Genomic DNA, 7,007 nt, shown 5'->3' on the forward strand with positions numbered 1-7,007 from the left:
GAATCATTGAACATTACAACAAAAACTTAGGATGTACTATATGCTGGCTGGCTGAACATAATTTTTTTAAAATTACCAAAAAAAGAGGACTAGCAAAACAATAGATTTAAAATTGTTTCCATCAGTATCAAATTTTAAATAAACTAAGTGACAAAGATCATTCCTCATATTTTCTTTGCATTATAAATCCTCTTTGGACTTTCTTACAACATAAAATGAATGCATGTGTTTATATTCTACCCCGCCAAAAAAAAAGAAGATACAAGTAAATTACACTAATGGGTGAGCCAGACTCCCATGTCTCCTACATCTATTCCCTGATGTCTCTACTCACACTTTTTACCTCATGGAGTAGAGGAGTTCCTATGACCAACCAAGAAAAAAAAAGAAAGACCTCAGGTTGGTTTGTAAAAAGTGCAATATGCTAGTACTAGCCACAAGTCGCAGTTGCATTAAAATGCTACTCAAGAGTGACTAGAGGAAATTTTCTCACTGGTAAATATTGCCAGTGGGCAGATAAGGAATATTATACTTCATCATTTACTATAGGTGGAAGAAAAGAAACCTGAGCTGTATATACATACAGAATACCTGGGTAGCAGATGGCTTGAATGGAAGGAGCCTGGAAGGAACACAATTGGAAGATCAGGGACAAGGAGGCCTAGTGAAGAGATACATCAATAGACCTACAGGGGTGGGCACAAAGTACCCAGATCTTTGTATCTCCTCATGCTCAGCTGAGGTCACCCACTATAGAAGCAGCCTTCAACAATCTGGTAGGCTTGCCTTGTGAAACCAGCTCACCCATCTCCTCAGCCAGCCAGTGCTGATGCAATGATCTCATGAACAGAGTGACAGCGTGACAATGATGGAAACTACACATGGACCCCAAAGCATGGCTCCCTCCCATCATGACTGATTTAGCTACTCCCAGTGATACCTGCCTGACATGCCAGCAGCAGAAACCTACCTTGAACCCTTGATAGGGCAGTTTCTTAAGGAAACCCTCTATTGCATCAGACCCCTTGCACCTTTAGGGTGACATCAATTTGTCCTTATAAGAATTGATACTCTTAATATGAATTTGCTTTCCGTGCCTACCCCCAATAGCACCACCATCCAAGGGCTTACAGGATGCTAACCTATCAACATGGTCTCCCTTCCAACACTGTTTTGGATAAAAACTCCTATTTTATGTCAAAGGAGGTGTACCAATAGGCACATGACCATGATCATGGGATCCACTGGTCTAACCACGTACTGCATCACCCCAAAACAGCCAGTCTAATCAAATAGTGGACTGGTCTTTAATACTCTAGCTAAGGTGCCAGCTAAGGGTCAGTACCCTGTGGATTGAGATATTGTCCTCCAAGATACATTTTATGTGTTGAAATAATGACATACTTATGGTGTTATGGCCCAATAGGTAAAATTTATGGAAATGGGAATCAAGGGGTAGAAGTAGAATTGGATATTCTCACCATCATTTCCAGTGACCCACATAGAGAACTTGTCCTTCCTAACTCCACAATATTATACTCAGTCAAGTTAGAGGTGCTAGTTCCCAAAGACTTTTGTCAGGGGTCACAGAAAGGGTTCCACTGAAAGCTGTGACTATCATCTGGCTATCTGGGTTCCATATGTCAACTAATAGGCAAAGAAAAGTGTTAGTTTAATGGCAGGGAAACCTACCCCAACCATCAGGAGGAGTTAGAGTTGCTGCTACACAGTAAGGGTAGGGAGGGGTACGTCTGGTCCCCAGGGTGTTTAAAGGTATGTCACTTGGTGCTTTCATGTACAGAGATAATATTTAATATGCAATTCTAGAAACCACAACCCAGCAAGGGCTACTAAGGACTTAGATGTCTCATGGATAAAAGGCTGGGTGTCCCTACCAAGAACAGTCAGAATGCTAGGAAAATCTAGAATGGTTGGTAAGAGACAAAAATGATGAATATCAATTACAACATTGGGATCAACTAAGAGACACTTGCTGGCCTTACTAACCCTTGCCTTGAGTCTATTTAAGGCTGTGACCAGCCTCAACTTTGGAAGGAACTCTAACTTACTGGATTTGTATCTCCCTGCAGGTAAGAAAGAAGGCATCTTCTTTCATTAAGATGGGGTTCCACATAAGCAAAGCATGGAAGCAATAAACATCCAGCAGTAACATGTTGTTCAGATAGAATATGTGATGAGGGCCATAGGGAGTGTGCTAAGACTTGTCTAGGGTGGCAGAGAGAAGCAGAAGAAGAGGCCTCACACCTAGGGCTTCTTTTCTTAAAAAGCAAACTTTCCCCTGCATCTTGCTATTTACCGAATAGGAGCCACAGAATGAGCCTCTGGTGATATAAAGGTGTATACACCATGGTTGCTACCCTCAAGGACTAATCTAAACTTGGGTTTAAGCATACATTTTCAAGTAAATAATAACACAAGGCAGCCAGAGCTAAGTGCCAAAGACAAAGTCAGACAGTGCTACAAAAAGCTCCTGAGGGAAAAATACTTCCCCAAGGAGGACCAGGTGGACAGACCCCACCTGTTGAGCTTGAACCTGGCCTTACCAAAACGCACTGTTTCTTAGAAGCAGAGGTTGGGAGAGGGCTTTCCTTGTCAATGCAATGACCTTTAATTTGGGGTGGTCCTTGTGTCAGCTATGAAGCTAATGAAGCTAGAAGGATATTTGTGTGCCATATAAATGCTCACCCTCTTTGGATATCAGACTCTTCCCCAGCCCTGCTAGTGCTTGCTCAGTGAACCTAGGTACAAAGTGGCCATGGTGGCATGGATAGAGCCTACTCACGGTATTGAAACATGCACTTCCTCTCATGAAAGCTGACTTGCTTATCACTCCCGCTGAGTGCCTAAAATGCCAAAAGCAGAGACCAACACTGAACCTTCTATATGGCACCATTTCCCAGGGAAACTAGTGGCAGTTGGATTCCATTGGACCCCTTCCAACACAAAGGGGACAGAGAGTTGTCCTTCACTGAGACAGACACATATTCTGGGTTTGGATTTGCTGCCCTTGCTTGTAATGCTTCTGCTAGCACCACCATCCGTGGGCTTATAAAACGCCTTATTCACCATCATGGTGTTGCTCACAGCATTGCTTCTAATCAAGGAATTCATTTCTCAGCAAAAGAAGTGTGGCAACAGGCTCAGGCCCCTGGAATTCCTCTTGTTACATACCTCATCACCCATAAACAACTGGCCCAAAAGAACGGTGGAACGAGCCACTGGAGTCTCAGCTGTGGTTCCAGCCGGGAGAAGGCCCTCTGAAATAACAGGGTCTGTCCTACAGAATGCAGTATATTCTTTGATTTGGTGATCAATATATGGTGCTATTTCTTCCTTAATTGGGATTCAGAGATCTCAGAATCAAGGGGTAGAAGCCAGAGTGGTTCTTCTCACTAGGATACCTAACACCTCACAGAACTTTTGTTCCTGCCATTGCAACTTTGAGCTCTGCTGATCTGGAGGTCTTGGTTTCCAAGGGAGAAAATCTTCCACCAGGATAAACACCAATGGCTCCAATGACTTACAAGTTGAGACTTGCCCTGGCTTTCTGGGATCCATGTACTACTGAAGCAGCAGGTAAAAAAAAGGAATTACTCTACTAGCTGGGGTGATTAATACCATGAGGAAATTTAATTGCAGAGAAGACAATGTTTGGAGCCTAGGGGATTCTCAGGGGCATGCCTTACTATTTTTGTGTCCAATCGTAAATATTAATGGAAAATCACAGCAATCAAAAAATACACCGAATCTCTAAGGATTCAGACTCTTCAGGAATGAAGATTTGGGTCATTCCACCACTCCACCAGATAAAAAACACCAACCAGAGGATATCCTGGATGAGGATAATGAAAACTCAAAAACATGGAACAGATAGTATACAAAGGAAGATTTTATATATATAATATATATACATACATTTAATTATATATATAATTATATATTCCTTATATATGTAATATATAATTATATATATAATATATATAAGTATACATAACTTATATATGTAATATATAATTTATATATATAATTTTATACATACATATATATGTATTTTATGACCAGTTGCACAAACAAGGACTGTAGTAGTTATGCATTTTTTCTTCTTTCTATGTATGTGTGTATATTATTTCCTTTTCTGTCCTCCTTCCTTTATTATATTACACAAATTGTGGGGAGATTAACTTTGCAATTTACTCTCTAAGGAAGAAAATACTCAGATGATGAAACTCTGACGAGAGTATCCCTCACGACCTGGTGATTGATGGGAAGTATGACTGTCTCCCAGAGATGGACACAATGACTGTTGAAACTTTGCTTCTCTTCATCTTGAGGAGAGGACAAGAATGTCTCCCTTTGTGCAAAAGATGTTTGCATCTTGTTAGACGAAAGGACAATTTTTTTTTTTTTTTTTTTTTTATGGTTGTAGGAATTTCTCATCTGTGTAGAAAGGAGTGTATGGATGCTGAGTACCCAACGGAGTAACCTGGAACAGGTTAGGCCAGCCTTTGTGAATGAACCACAGCGATTGTCTTTCCAATTTGGTCCCTTCCTTCTAAACTCTGCTTTGTGATAGTAGGGTTTCTGCTATGTCACTGGCTCCCTGTCCCATTCAGTCAATTGAAGCTACTGGAGGAAGACTGCGGGGCTGAAGGGGGAATGAAAAAAGGTGTCCTGTTTGCTTCTTTTTCTGTCAGACTCATTGACCTAGCTGTGGCAATTTGTTTCAAGGCAGCAGTTGAATACTGTTTGAGATTTTTCCAATACAGCCTCATTGTGCTCCCTAAGAGACACTGATTCCAGCCAGCTGGACCCCCCCTCCTCAGAAGGATTAAGTCCCAACCTCACAGGGCCCCTCCTCCAAACTCAGGGACACCAGTCCCAGCAAAGCAGCTTCCTTTCTCAGAAAGGATGTTCACCTCTTTCAAGATTCTAGCTTTTAATAATTCTAACCTCTTTCCCTTGTTCCCTCAGTTCTGGGGATGGTAGCTGCCTCCTGCAAAAGCTACCTCCACGATACTCTCCTGTTCCTTTTTGTGTTCTCAGTTAGCAATTCTTCTGGTTTGTTAACAGCTCTTTATGTAAATTTTCTACATTTAAAATTTTCAAGATACCTGGTACGGCTTCTGTCTTCTGACTCGACCCTGACTAACACCTCTCAAGGGGAATCTCTACAATAATATAGCCAAGTGGAGGCCCCACCTTTGAATCTGGCCTCCACTACATGTTGTGCTCCAGCAACATCACAACTGCCTGGAGCTCCCATTCATAACGTGGTTTCCACTTCTGTGTTATCTACCGAGTCTCCGAATCATGACAAGACCATCTCTTTGGACCAAAGGTGAGTAATGAGAGATGGAGCTAGAGGCATGGGTTAGGCCAGGCTTTGTGAATGAACCACAAAGAGCCCTACTTATGCTTTGAGAGGATAGACTTGGAAAGATTTTAGGGTGAGGAGTTCTATGGAAACAGCTATTCCAGAGCTACATCTGGAAGCCATATTTGAATGTTCTTCCGGGCCCAAATTTCCTCTCCCCATCTTAACATTTTTGCAGAGGAAAGGGTATCCCAAAATCCTTAGAAGCTCTTCCCTCCTCTGCCTGCCCTACCAGCTCTCCTCTGAGGGCAATACTTGCATCTTCAGCCATCCAGACAAGGCATCCTCCACCCTCATTATCACTACCACTACTACCACCATTATATTTTGTAGGTTAACAGAGGATAGTGGAAGGTTGACCAAGGAGGTGGAAGTTTGAGAAAAGGGAAGGTAGAGGCTGATGGAAAAGGAGGTTGGAAGAGAGAAATTGGTAGAAAAGAGAGACTTTCATAAAAGGAGAAATGAGAGATGACCTTAATGAGCATAGTGTATTGTCATCAATAAGTAAACATATGGAGTCCATTCAGTAACTACAGAGCTAAAAAAGAGAGCAAAGACTACTCAAGACCTCATTTTAGCAGAAAGCTATACTCCATTTCAGAATAATTTGATTGGCAACTTGGTGCTGAAAATCTAACAGGAATGAGAAGTCTCATAGTACAATTTCTATAGACTGAATGTTTGTGTCCCCCACCAAATTCATATGTTGAAACCCTATCCCTCAAGGTGATGGTATTAGGAGGCAGGTGGGGTCCATGTGAGGTGATTAGGTCAGGAAGGTGGAGCCCTCAGGAATGGGATTAGTGCCCTTAGGAAAGAGGCTAGTGAGAAGTTGGCAGTGTGCCACCCAGAAGAGGTCCCTCACCAGAACCCAACCATGCCAGCACCCTGATCTTGGACTGCCAGCCTGCAGATCTGTGAGAAGTAAACTTCTGTTGTTTATAGGCCATCCTGTCTATGATGTTTTATATAACAGCCCAAATGGACTAAGGCAACAACCTTATCCTTAATCTATTCCATTTTATTACAAAACAGTGAATGGTGGGATAAGACTAAAGAAAGGGTAGTTATGGAGAAAACGTAGGTAGAGCTTAGGGTTCCCTTATATAAGGACCACCAAGAACAGAAGGAAGAGCTTTAAATAAGCCTCCTACCTAACCTCTGTGGTCCCAAACTTCTCATCCATTCAACAAGTATTTAAATGAGTCGACACTGTGCTAGATTCTGGGCTCACGGTAATAAACAAGACTGGGTTTTGTTGGTGTGCCTGCTTTCATGGGGTTTACAGTCCAGAAATTAAGAAGTGTACATAACACAAAGTGTTAGGTGCCCTAAGAGATAAAGCAGTATGGGAACATAAAAGACAGAAATTCCAATTAGCAGTAGGTGGGGAGAGAACCAGAAAAAGCTTCATGAAAAATATGGCATTAGATCTGGGTTTGAAAATGTAGGTAGGGGTACCTGGCTGACTCAGTCAGAGAAGCATGTGACTCTTGATCTTGGGGTCATGAGTTTGAGCTCCACGTTGGGTGTAGAAATTACTTAAATAAAAAAAGAAAGAAAGAAAGAAAGAAAGAAAGAAAGAAAGAAAGAAAGAAAGAAAGAAAGAAAG

This window comes from Phoca vitulina, unplaced genomic scaffold, assembly GCF_004348235.1.
Source record: "Phoca vitulina isolate PV1807 unplaced genomic scaffold, GSC_HSeal_1.0 scaffold38, whole genome shotgun sequence".
NCBI classification, from domain to species: domain Eukaryota; kingdom Metazoa; phylum Chordata; class Mammalia; order Carnivora; family Phocidae; genus Phoca; species Phoca vitulina.